The sequence below is a fragment of the Oreochromis aureus genome, linkage group 11 (genome assembly GCF_013358895.1).
Source record: "Oreochromis aureus strain Israel breed Guangdong linkage group 11, ZZ_aureus, whole genome shotgun sequence".
In the NCBI taxonomy this organism is placed as follows: domain Eukaryota; kingdom Metazoa; phylum Chordata; class Actinopteri; order Cichliformes; family Cichlidae; genus Oreochromis; species Oreochromis aureus.
In genome coordinates this window covers 4,642,002-4,656,181 of record NC_052952.1, presented here as the reverse complement: position 1 = coordinate 4,656,181, position 14,180 = coordinate 4,642,002, and the positions used below count along the sequence as shown (strand labels likewise).

The 14,180-nt window shown below is 42.6% G+C and overlaps 1 protein-coding gene across 1 annotated transcript in view; it reads right to left on the bottom strand.

The window, feature by feature from the left end:
* The window catches only part of LOC116312141 (dolichyl-diphosphooligosaccharide--protein glycosyltransferase subunit STT3B-like), a 76,824-nt gene that overhangs the window by 61,478 nt on the left and 1,166 nt on the right, over positions 1-14,180 (bottom strand). The window lies entirely within an intron of this gene.

The following is a 14,180-nucleotide window of genomic DNA, read 5'->3' as shown; positions in this document are numbered from 1 at the left end:
CTGATATGAGCTGCCGCCAGCCACGTTCATCATTTTAACGAGGGAAAGTGTCGGACAGCGCCGCTGGGAAAGAAGAAAGCTGCTCGCTTACTAGTGACAAAGCAAATCCTCTTTTTGCTGAGAGTCAAGATGCCAAATTCTATTTTTTCACATTTCATCTGCACTCACACGTAGACTAAAGAGTTTCAGTGTAATGCCAACTGTGCTAAAGGACAGCGAGTTACAACATTTTTAGGCCTGAAGTGCACAAAACAAACAAAAGCTCAGGCAAAGATTTGATTTTATCAGAAACTACCAAACTCAGGACGTGTCAACTGTGATGTACTAATGATGAACGCTCAACTGATCCATGTCATATTCAAACATCGAGTATAGACAGAGCAGGGACTCCTTCAGAGGCACAGAGGAAGAAATCATCAGGAGGAAAGGCCTCCAGCCAGACTGCATCTATTTACTCATCAAATGAAGCATGGCAAATCTCACTACTTATGCACACAAGATCCAACAGCAGTCATTTGGTCCCCAACAGATAGCGAAAGGGCTCAGATGGTTACAGATGACTTTCCTCAATGTAATGGGACAATCTGCAAGCGCAGCACATTCACTCCAAACTGATGCTGCTGGAAATACTTGGAGCTAAATCAGTCAGACGTAGAGTGTGATTCAGTGGCTGCCTGTGTGGAGCCGGCACTGAGCTCGTCAGCTTCTCTTCACTGATTGAACAAGAGGCAGAAGAAAGATGATACACGAGAGGATGTTTGAGCAAACGGGAAAGGATGACTGGCTAAGAGAGAGACAAGGAGACAGCTGCATGTCAGAAAGAGTGATGCTTCTTATATCCTTTAAAAAAAATTAAATAAACCTGGTTTAAAGGTATCCCAAGTGAGACATCTGACTAAACAAAGGAGGAAGCAGCTGCTGAGTTAAGAGCTAATGCCAAAAGGATTCTGACTGGCTGACATGGTGGCAATTGGCCTGTGACTCACTGGCTGTACCAGCTCCTAATAATAAATGGGCACACAGACACTAAAGAAAGTTTTATCCAAAGGTTTCCAGATGGAAACTAACCAGAAATGTGTTCAGTTCAGAAAATGTCTGCACATCACTACTGTAAGTTTCCTAAAATTGAAAGTTTGCACCTGAAAGGGGCAACCACTGATAAATATTCCCAAAACTGCAAATTTTCTTAATATGTACTAATAAACTTGTGTCACCACGCATATTGCTGACACAAATGAGTAAAAACACTCTTTTTGTAGGAGCTGTAGTTTACCCACTGCAGGGAAATGGAAATTTAAAAGCAAACATGGGTCTACGGGGTATAAACCTTTACACAACATTAGCGTCACGACACCAGTAAATGCTGCAGGAAAAGGTTTGCAATATTGGAGCTCACCCCAGGTGTCATTTTTTTTCTTGTATGTTGCAGGGCTGATTGGATGTGGGTGGGTGTGTGTGCCTATGGCCTGCGGCAGATCGGGTCTTTACAGAGATCCAAGAAGCAGGAGCCAGCTTTCTACATGAAGACATCGCACTCATCAAAAGCAGCAAGAAACGCAATCATTTCGTTTTTGGCGGTATCGGTGATGTGTGGGAAAGTCCAGCTTCAAAACTGGTTCTGTTAAACAGACCCCTGAAGGTGAAACAATGCTGTGTTCATTTAACTCTTTAGAAAAGCTTCTTCAGTATCTCTGACAAACATTTAAGCAATGAGCAATCACAGCAAAGAAACAATATAAAATGTCAGATTGAATATTTTTCAGTGTCCTCTATTCTGATGGCATGTGGTGCTGTTCTCTGTGTGCACTACCTCTTTAAGGATCCTTAACCTTTACTGTGCTTTGATGTTTTGGTAGATATAAAAGTAATTCAGAACACAGTGTGGAGGAAGCTTAAACGCTGATTCAGTCCGACATGAGCCGCTTCTAGAAAGTTATAAAATGACCATCATGATGACCTGCTGACCTTGACCTTTTGAATATAAACTATTATCACTTCCTCTTTAATACACTCAAGTGAAATCACGTCATGCTTGGTGCAGGAATAGTATGGACAAAATCTTTGGGTTTTTTGGGGGGGGTTAGGTCAAAGTGACCTTTCTAATCGGTTGAGCATCAAGTTCAGGTTTACATTTATGCAGGACAAAATGAAATATCCTGAAGACATAACCAAGATATCACATCCCAAACAAAGTTCTCCCACACTGCCTGTAGACCTGTCACAGAGTTGCATGCACTCAAAGCAAAGACACAACACATGTGAGGGTGGTGGAAGTGGGTGATATCACAGAGGGATGGTAGCATGCTAGAGAGTTTAGCAGCAAACAACTAAAATGTTTAACACTTAAATGAAATCTGGTTTAGAATAAAAATGTACTCATTAAGGCAGAACGCTTGTTTCAGAGCACCCACAGGTAGCAGCAACACACTGAACAGTTTCTCCTTCAACACAAATCCCTCCAAAACACCGCAAAGGGCAAGTGAAAATTAAGCATCTGCCACTCATTTTAATAATTTACAAAGATCTGTGCATCTAGTCAGTTTCCATAATATGATTTCAAAAGACTGCATATACTAGTGTGTTACCAGTGTGGAGGCACACAGCCAGATACAGCAGTTTAAAGGATCGCATTCACAGCAAAAATCTTACTCAAAATAAACAGCACGGCCCTTCACTTTAATTCATAGCAATTATTAAAAACCAAACAGAAGAAAGCAGTTTGTAACAGTGGGTGTCATTTCTAATTACATATGTTTCTCCAGTATCCATCACATTCTGGTGAACTGACAGATCACACACTCTCAACTTCATATTCTCTTCTTCACCACAAGACAGTAGTGCCAATATGGAGACATCAAAACAAATTTACCAGAACGAAATGCAACCATGTGCTGCCTCAGACAGAATCAGAGAAACGTCAAATCAAGGACGTTCTCTGTAGAATGGCTCTCTGATGAACAAATACTGCTTACTCACATCCATAAACCATCCACATGGAAAACTGCATGAATCCTACAGATTCAATCATTAAACTTTCAATATTAATAATAGTAATAGCAGCAGCTAACTCCAACTAATTATCTGTATGCTTCACTATATGGAACAATCTGAAATGTGGGGTAATGATGTAAGATTGGTCTGACAAATCACATACGCAGTACACAGCCATCTGCGGCGGTGACCTGTTTTGAATAAAAGGGCAGCTAAAACAGGCTTCTTTAAAGTTTAGTGAGAAATTCAAAGCAACCTAGTGTGACAGTCTGTGAACCCACAAGACTGCTGCTGGACTGCTGTTACTGTGCAGTGTGTGGGAGCATGGAGGTGTACTAAGCAATCAGGATGGCACTGTTACAGAGACCATAATACATCGTGTGACATCAGCTGTGCTGGTTGACAGTGACCAAGAGGCAAAATAAATAAATAAATCAGTGTGACTGCATCAGCTATGAGCCAAATTACTCCCTTACACACACTTTCACAATCAGTGCACACCTATCAGACATTTACAGTTATTATTTAGGACTGCTAAAGTTTGAAGCCTCACAAGGAAAAATTTAAAATGCCAAAATGAAAGCACATCAAAGACCAACATAACCAATGTGGGTCAAACGTTCTGAACCCTTCCCATAATCGAACTCAAGAAGCCTGCATCACAACTCTAATTAGCAATGCAGACTTTGTGCACTCTTTCAAGTGTCGAGGATAAAGCTGATAACACTGACTACATGATGAGTGCCATTTTTTTCTGCAGGCTTTAGAAAGCTGCCTTCAAGCTATAGAGCACAGCTGTTTTCACAGCCTGAGAAGGATGTCTTCATTAATGAACTTGTGTTTTCCACACAGTGAGATTCTGGTGTTGGTGCACACAAAAAGAGGCTCACCCACACATTCTGAAAATAATACCATCTACAAAAACAAGTGAACCCACTGTGACAAATGAGTGACAGACAAAGGTTCCACTCCAGGGACAGTGGAGTTGGGAGTCCATCCCAGCACTGGAAGTCACGAGAACAATGGACTGATTCTGATTCTTATATAGCGCTTTTCTACTCTCCCAGAGTAATAAAAGCGCTCTATACAACATGTCACATTGACCCATTCACACACGCACTTTCTTCTATACTTAGTGCTTCTAGCTACATTCAGACACATTCATACTCCGATGGATGCATCGGAGAGCAACCTGGGGTTAGTATCTTGCCCAAAGATACTTGGCATGCAGACTGGAGGAGCCAGGGATCGAACCAACTGGTGGCCCCAACTGACAGCAACTAGTCAGCGGTGCAGTGGGATAATATAAGTAGAGTCCATATGTCTGTACATATAGAAAGTCAGTGAAGGAGCCCTCCATGGGAGAGGATCAAAGGATCCATGGCTGTTTTGTGTGGAAAATGGATAGTGTGCAACACCACCACTCAGAAGACAGGACCACTTTCTCGAACAAGCACGTCAGTTACACCAGGAGGGAACCTTTTTATAAACACTGAAGCTTCACAGGCACTGTCACACACACGCCATCATTCTGAATCAGTTTTAATATACAACCTAAAACAAACACTCATTTGGCCTCTTTCTGCATTCCACAAGTCACATGACTTTGTGTCCTGCAGTGACCCCTTCACTTTAAAATCCAGGACCTTTAATACACAGCGTGGCAAACAGTTTGTCTGTGCCATTACCTGTTCTACTTTTCAAGCTCATGAGGCTTGCAAGCACTATGACAATAGTTCACAGAGTGGCAAATACTGCCTGACTCTGTCAGATGCCAGCATGAACAGACCAATCCACCTCCACACACACAGAGAGACAGACAGGTCCCGGAGAGACAAAGAGAAGCCAATTAGCTGCTGACGAGGGAAAACACAGCCAAGCAGGAGGAGAGCATGGAGCTCAAAGAGGTGAGGCCTGCGGGGTGAATGAAAACAAGTTAACTGACATTCAGCAGTGTGTGTGTTTGTCACAGAGATATAGAGCTGGAGGTCAAACAACGACAGCTCCATCCACAGTGGAGGCAGAGCGAATCTAACTCTGTTAGAGCATGGGGGAGGCATCCTGGGGAAGATGTCAACTTTAAAAAAAAGAAGTGGAAATGGAAGTCACAGGGCTTCACCTGTCTGATAGAAATACAAGTGCACCATTTGTAGGGTCTCCGGCTTTGTTCGTTACCTTTACACAGGCTGTTTTGTTTGTAGAGCAATGTCTGTCTGACAATGAAAGATGTGTCACAGTAACAAAAGCAAAAGAGGTGGAATTAGAAATCATTATCGATCAGTCTCTCAAGTTTTCACTGGACTGAATCCCACCTGCCATAGGCCAAGAGGCGGGGTGCACCCTGGACAGGTCAACAGTTAGTCACAGGTCTAACATAGAGAAACAATCACTCACACTCACATTTGCATTAATGGAGAATTTAGAACACCAGTTAACCTAACCCCACTGACTGCATGACTTTGGACTGTGGGAGGATGCCAGAGAACCCAGAGAGATAGTGGATTGAAACCCATGACCTTCTTGCTGTTGGGCAACAGTGCTAACCACTGTGCTGTCTCACAATATCATCTTGCTAAATAAAATATTTCAACAAAGCAAAAGAGAACTCTTCCAGGTTTCCTGTCTTTGTCCTTGTGGCAGCAGGGCTAAATCAGTCTGTTAGAAAAAGACGAGACGCTTCCTGTCTAGTTTATTTACGGTTTATTCAGAGAACTAATCCTTCAAATGTGTTCAGTGTTGTTCTTTTTTTAAAATATATCAATTGGGCCCATATCTGATGAGTGCTTCTTTAGTGTTGGGCTGTTTAAGAATGGACCACAGGGTCAGAACTGGTTAGGTTAGCACACTTTAAGCTGTAGGCAGATCTGAGCTCCAGCTCACAAAACCAAACCATGGTGACATTACACAAACGTGAAACACCAGAACGACAACAAGCAGTCCAAAAAAAAAAAAAAAAACAACAACAAAAAAAAAACAATAAACATTGTGATGGGGACATGTGCCAAAAACATGAGGGTTTATTGCGCAGCCGTTTCATCACTGCTGTCACTCTGCTTACACAGAACTGGTATTATGGGACAAAGAAATCTAGCTCTCGGGTGCATATTATATCCCCCACTGAAGTGCCACAGCACATCACAGTGCTACTTGTAAATGTTCGCATGCCCCCATACACAGACACACACACAAATTTCACAGAGAAGAAAAAGTAGCGCACACGATCATAGATCAAAAAGCACTGGTGGAACAGAAGCTGTCATCCTACGGTGTTAATACATCGGTTTCACAGCTCCAGCAGCAGCCAGAACTCACTGCAGTCACTCCAATGTTCACACACAGATACTCGGCCTGATAATCTGTGCTACCAGCATCAACTTCCTCTGACTGTAATCTCCCAGTAAAACACTCTGTCAACTTTAATGCATTTTCACACTAACTGCTCTTTCACATTAACGGCTCCATGTAACGGCCTAAAAATCAGGGGCCAGCAACAAAAGCAGGGCTCGCAAAATCGCTAGCCCGACGTCCCGGGGCTAGCGAATTTTCCAGTCGGGCTACCAAAATCTATCTCAGCCCTGCCCGTCGGGCTATCGTAGGAAGGAAAAATATATGTCAATGCTTTTGCATTCTTTCGGAAATGTAGCTGGGTAATTATGTCATTGGCATCGGTGAGCCACTGTCATTATGTGACATATTGAAATCGCGTTTGAATTTGCGCTTGTTTTTTGCTTTCACTTTGCGATCGCGCGAACTGTGTATAGAGAGCGGCAGTACTGATTGGTGAGTGACGATTAATTGCGCACCAATTCCTTTGACGTCTTATCACTCATTAGCTTACTATTCAAACCTGACAAGTGAAATCTCCCACAGCAAGCTTAAACATGTGAGAGGTTGATTGCGCAGAGAGTCGCTGACCGTTATGTGAGTGCGTGTGCAAAAGCAGCAGGATATATATTTTAGTTCTGCTGAGCCAAATAAGACAGGTCAGGGTGAAGAAGTGACAGCCAAAGAAAAGCCTACCACAAAACGGAAAAGTTATGACAAATCAGACTGAGGGAAAAAGAAAGTGCAGCTTTATGGTTTCATGGACAAAAGAATTTCTGTGGCTGGAATATGACAAGCTAAATAACCAGGGGTGCACATAAGTGGTCCGCAGGTGCGCATTCGCTGTCAAAATAAGAGACGCGCACCAGATAAGAAGTTGCAACGCGCGCCTCCAGATTTTCTGGAGGAGGACAGACATTTGTTTAAAACTCTTAAAGATGTCGAAGAAGCAAACTCCTTTAAGCAATTACTTTGGTGTTCCTCCACCTCCAAAGAAATGTCAGAAGGAGTCCGAACCACAAAAGAAGCGCGTATTCTCGGAAAAGTGGTTGCAGGAGGTGAGCTGGCTTCAAAGAAATGATGAACGCACAGAGATGTGGTGCAGAATATGCCGTGAAAATCCCTCTCTAGCGGACAAAAACAGTGCCTTTTATATGTACGCAAACGCACGTTGCAACTTCTTATCTGGTGCGCGTCTTATTTTGACAGCAAATGCGCACCTGCGGACCACTTATGTGCACCCCTGTAAATAACAATGTTCTGCCGGGTGTGTTGTTGGTTTTCCCTCGATTTCTGAGTCGACAAGCGCCTTTGTTACTGGGACCAGTAATTTTAAGAAAGACCCCCATTAGAACCCATGAGAAATGCAAGAAATGCATTATTGCTCAGTCTGCAATATCTTTCCCAGAACAAACACCAATTGCAAAGAACATACTAAAAATAAACCTGAAAAATCTGTTTAGAATAGCGTACTATGTTGCAAAGAGTGAACTACCATTGCAAAGACTGCTAAATTTTGCCAAACTTCAAAAAAAATGGCCTAGATCTTGGTTCCACTTATCTCTTACCCGTGACTTCAGTGGAAATTTCAAATTCAGGATCTGACAGACTGAGTCATGTTCTACACAGTTCTTACAAGTTCACAGAAATTTCTGTTCAATTAGAACCAAGTATTTGAGTTGATGATTGTAATTTTTATACAATGTTGTAATTTGTGTTTCAACAATTTTTTGATTAATGTTTTGTTTCCGTTACAATATTATACATTAAAGTATAATATTGTAACGGAAACAAAACAGGAAACAAAACATCAATCAAAAAATTGCTCTCTTTTTTATTCGGGCTACTTAAATTTATTTTGAGCTACCACAAACTGAAGAGTCCCTGCCCGAAGGGCTACCAGGGATTTTGAAATTTTGCGAGCCCTGAAAAGCATTCCCTGTCATCTTATTAAATAAATAAATGTACATTTGTAAAGTGGGGGTGGCCATAAAGTCAAGTTCACACTAGTGCTCAACCTTTTCCCACCTCCCCTTTGAACGATAGCTTAAAATGACTCATCCCCACTCTGACTGTTGCGTAATGAAACAGCAGAATTAGTATTATGTAAGCTGAATAAAGGAAATCTTTCATGTGTACGCACCGGTCAGAATTTCCTGGTGGAAAACAAATTACTGGGACATCAAAAGGTCCAAAATGTTATTAATGACACTCCTCCGTTGTTCGTCCCCTCCTGATGCCGTTTGCCAGCTCATCTGTGCGCTGTGATGGAGCTGTGACACTGCAGCTGAATCAGGGCACAGTGGCAGCTGGTTTTATCATGCACACTGAAAGCTGGTGATGTTGAAAGAAATTCTGATGTCTTGAATAGACTAGAGTCTCCTTGAGTTCAATTTATTAGCACAAAAGTGCTAACAAAGAACCACTGACAAGTCACTGTTCCCGGTCATCTTGCTACGCTGTTCCACAGCAGCACCCAGTCCTTGCCCTGAGACCTCTAGTCGTGGGCGATACCTTACAGTGAGGAAAACTACTCCGTCACAGTCAATATTTACAACAGAAATAATAAGGTGTGAAGAGGGTATAGACACCGACACTGTAATGTTGATTAAACATACGCTAACCAACAGAAAAGGGCCAGCATGAGGGAGGAAAAAACAAGCAGCCAACAGGTCTGCGCTTTGACAGAACCACATAATATCTTTACATGAGCTATGGGTTATATGCGGGTTTGATCCACAGTCAGTATGTTACAGCAGAGGGGTCACTTATTATTATTAGACAGATGCAGGATGGAGAAAAGAGCAGAGCTGCTTGGGACCAAAGCAGGAGCTGTATCAGCTTGGAAAAGACTCATTTAGCTTCATTTCTGGTCATGCTCCTGAGCAGGTGTGCCACAGGCAGCTCCTCCACACACAGCGAAAGGGAACCAGGTGAAGCAAAGATAATGTGTCACTCAAGGTTAACAGGTGTTTTACCTGGAGACAGAAGAAAACCCCAAATGGAGTTTGTAGAAATAGTCATCTTTGTTTAAAAACAGCAGCAACACAAAGTGACGCTAACCGAGAGTCCTGCCTGGACTCTATAACCTTGTGCCAAATATTTCATTTTTGTTAAAGCTGAAAAGGGGATGTTTTTGTTCCCTTTCTTCTATATATACTTATATTTTATGTACTTTATTTATCCCACAGGTGAAATTCAAAGCATCAGCCATCCTTACCTATACAAACTTTGTGAAACTAACAGAATCACACAAAAAATTGAAAGGTGATGAGATGAAATACTGACTCAGCTTTTTGCCCATGATGGATAATCTACTGGGGTTTATCTACCGGGAAAGGGTCAAGTGATCAGGGAATCAAGTAAGAAGTAGTAATAAGTGATGACACCAGATCAGGAAGCAGATGTGTCTTGCTCATCGCTCCTTAGTGTCAGTGTTTCTACAGATACAGACTAAAATGCAATCCAAGAAGATTCAAATTAAAACTGGCTCAGCATTATTTCCAAACGTCTCTTTTAGAGCTTCTGGATAATACTGGGTGTGTGAACATGAAGGGATTTTTGTCGTGTTGTTTTGAATATATACATTTATTTAAAACATATGAAAATAAAGAGAGAACACAGACTCTTTGCATGGCTCCTCTCAGAGTACTCTGGCTTCCTCCTTCAGTCCAAAGACATGCGTTTTAGCTTAACTGATAATTCCAAACTGTCTGTAGGTGTGAATGTGAACGGTTGTGTGGCTCTTTGCGTCAGCTCTGTCGCAGACCGATGACCTGTCCAGGATCAGCAGCATTACTGGATCCTTTCTAACATGCTATAACAGAAAGAGCAGCTCCTGCTTCCTGAGCAGTGTCTGTGATGACATGGAGTGCTGCTCCATCCTCATTAATGGCATTAAATATGCATTCCCACAATAGATTACCTTTAACAAAGTTGTTGGGGGTTTTTTGTTGTTTTTTTTTTAAATTGCACTTATTGTTGCCCTGTGGTGAATCAGGTCATTATAGTGAACTCGAATTCAAAGTACAGCAGCAAACCTATCCCTGACACATTCTGACAGCCATGACTGTGGCTAAATTGATATTTCCTTCATAATGTTGTTTTTCATTACTGCTGTTCCAGTTTCCATCAAAATAGGATTTTAATATTCCATTTCCATCAGCATCATTTCCGTGCAATGCTAAACACTGAGAATGAGAATGACTGGAAGTAGTAGCGTGATGCCTGTAATGAGCTCAACTCTGTGGTAGGCATCATATTACTCTGGTAATGCAGCAACAGGCACAGCCCCAGCATCTACAGCTCATCATTATCAGCTTCATAAAAGGTCATATATATTGCATGGCAGTTTCACAGTATTGATTTACATTCAACAATGTGTGTCAGACCCAAGTGAAAAAACAAAACAAACACACAAAACAAATTAAATCGCAGGTGATAATTTTGAAATCAGTTCAGCAGTAAATAAAATATGACACTGGGTGTGTGGATTAAAGTCCACACTGCACAAGGTCGCTGTCCCCTCGAGGTCCGGTGTGTGAGCCAGGTAGCCTGTCCGGGCCTTCATCTCGCTGCCTGTTACCATCAGCCAGTAGGAAAGAACATTTGCTCCCCTGCCCAAAGAAAGCACTAGCGCTTGGCAGAGTCAGTGCCACTAAGGAATCAGGTGTCAGTTGGATCAACTCAGTCTGGCAACACAGCTGACCAGAGGCACAAACTGTCATGACCTTAGTGACCGAACTGAATGCACCACTAAAGGCGCCTCACAGGAGACCACGGGGCTGCTCTCGTGAATCATCAGCCAAAGCCCAGACATAGCTTTGCAGTGCTTTGCTGACTGGGACACAATTTTTGTTTTACACAGTGACTTTACTGTCACCAAAACTTGGGAAATGAAAACAGGAAAAGGAAATAAACAACTGTAACTTGAGGCATTTGACCTGAGTGGCAGTGGGGATGAAATAATTTCGCAGAAATGAGTGAGAAAAGCAGCCAGTGTCAATGAAGCTAACTGGGCTAAGTGCAGAATCTGCATTCCGATTCAGTTTCAATGAGGCACTTTTCATTTCCCCTCCTCTGCCTGCCCTGTTTTCCATTCTAAACCTTCAAAAGCGCCTCTCCCCGTCAGGAACGTGCAGAAGAGGGGTTAGATCTTTTAAGACAGGCATACAGCAGCGCCACAGCCTGGGTCTAATACCTGTTCATTACACAACATAAAACCTCTTGCTCCCATTCACAAAGCGTCTGGTAATGTGGCCCCAACGATAGCCCACTCTGCAGTTTCCCTGTTATCTAGGACAAAAATACATTGACTAACATTAACCACCACCTCCTCCTGCCAGTCGAAGCCACTGAGGTGAAATCCCGCTGTCAATTAGCTTCCAACATGAAAGTATCTTTTTCCTCAAACTGCACATCCCAGCATTTAAAAGATCTGTGCAAAAGGTGCAACTTCCCTTGGGTGAGAAGTGAAAAACAGCACAAGTTTGGGACAAGTTTGGGTATAATCATATTCACTGTTCTCAACATGTAGCTTCAACTTGAAAAGCAGATCTTCAGACAAATATATCTGGACTTCAAGTACCAGAGAACCACAAGGCCCTGATGAATGAAAACTAAAGCAAAACACTTCTCGAAATCGACTGTGATGCAGTCGGTGAGATCATTTCTCCAGCGATGACTCTCACTCCTGTTGGTCTTGAACTAAAACATCCACTTGTAATTTTAGTTATGCGTCACATCCTGTCAGTATGCACACACAGGCTCTCCCACTAAGAGCACATAATGTTTTTTGTAAGTTACTTACAGCATTTGTGTTTGTTACTTACAGCCGATTTCACCTTCTGTCAGTTAAAATGCCAAAAAAAAACAAAAAACAAAAAAAACAACCATCTGAAACAGTCACAGTTTTCATTTTATTCTGGGATTATCCACTTCAAGGGTTAGGAAACAAGATTATACATTTGAATAGACATGCTTCAGTGCTTTCAGTACTGAACAATTTCAGTATTCAGTTTCACTACGAACTACAGTCAGTCAAAAATACGATGAGGTTAAACACTGACCCTCAGTTACCCAAAGAGAGGCATTGAAATAGCCATGACAACGACAACATTTCAAAAAATAAAACTGGATGACTTTGATAGGACGACCTATGAATGGTTTTGATGCCTGCACCAATATCAGATCGTCGCCACAGGAGAACCGGACACCAAGTGACACCAATTCCCTTAAATTGCCCACAAGCTTTAATACAGAGAGATGGCGCTTTAGGAAAAAGGATGACTGGTGGATCAGACACGCTCTCCTTGCCAGACCTTGCTGCTGTGAGGGAGGTCCAACTCACAAGCAAACAACTTTTAGTGCATCAGACAAATACATAAGTACTAATGAAGCTGGTTTTTCTTCTTTCTGATGCTGCACTGTGCATAATAACGCAGTCCAAACTCAAAGCAGAACTAACCACATACGGGCTAGCTACCTAATGTCAGCCACAACTCCCTTTGCTGTCAAATCTAATAGCTCGATCTAGAACTTCTGAGGGGAACGGACTATTAGCCAGCCACATCAAAGGGATGCATCAGAGAGAGGGGGCGCGAGGGAGGGAGGTGGAGAACAAACAGGGTCACAGAAGATTGATACCCCTCCATTCTTGTTTCAAAGATAAGCTCATGAATGGCAAACAACCTTGCAGTGAGGTCGCGGGGCTGTACAAGACAGACGTGTCATCAGACAACAATCGCACACTGCTGTAAATCCCAGCAGTGTGCTGGATTTACACGCTCCTGTTCTCCTGAATGCTGGGCAACCTCAAGGTTTTTTCTATCACACAACGTGCACATACAGAGAGGATTCAAACTTTCGCTCTGTTACTTCCTTTATTCAATCACACACCAGGGATTCCCCTTCAGTGCATGAGGTGAGGCAGATTTTGCCACCTGCCTGTTTTATTGTAATCACTATTCACAATTTAAAAAAACTAACAAAAAAACCAAAACACAGGTGCATGCACACCCCCTCAGCCATCCAAACATGTAGTTTACTTAAGGCTGCTGGTCTAATAGCAAAGGGAGAGTGATAGAACAATAAAGCAGTGCATGAATAAATTTCACTCCATGTCACGCCATGTTACACTTTCAGACAGTGACACACAAGAAACTGAGGGATTCTCACCCAGCCAAAGCTTTCAAGCCTCCTCTTTTATTCAGCAGACAGACATGGAGCTGGCAGTTTAATCCACGCTCCTGGTCTCAGAATAATCATTAAATGCTTTCAGTGATGCAACGCGGGCTTGGACCAGGCAATCATCCCTCAGAGTACAAATAAAATACATTTGACAAAAAAAAAAAAAACTCTCTGGTACAGCAAAGTCTTAACTGTGGACTCGGTATCCCAGCTGTCAGCTGCACTAAATGTCTCAGAGTGTAAGGAAGCCCTTTTCGCACCACAGCAGCTTGTACCCCGACCCCACCTGAAAATGAAACTTTAGAAAAGGTACTGGTATGGAAAACCAAAGGTGCCCTACAGAGGGAGGGAGTTTCAGAAGGAGAAACAATGGTTTTCACTGAAAATCGCAACAATATTTTTTAGAAAGAAAGAAAATTGGGTACACTTTGCTCACTGGAACCCTTTTACTGTAATATGCATGAGGCACATTCTTGGCACACCAACTATATTAGCCTCCATAACCTGTGCCGGTGCTTATCAGCGGGTAAACAGGACAAATCTGTGTCAGAAGGACCAGAGCCACTTCGCCCCATTCATGGCCGCTTCTTTCCGGGTTCACCCCACGTCAGATGAAGCTGTCACTATTGTCCTCGGTCACTCCTCTGACCCCCCCTCTCCCCACAGCCTGCTCCGAT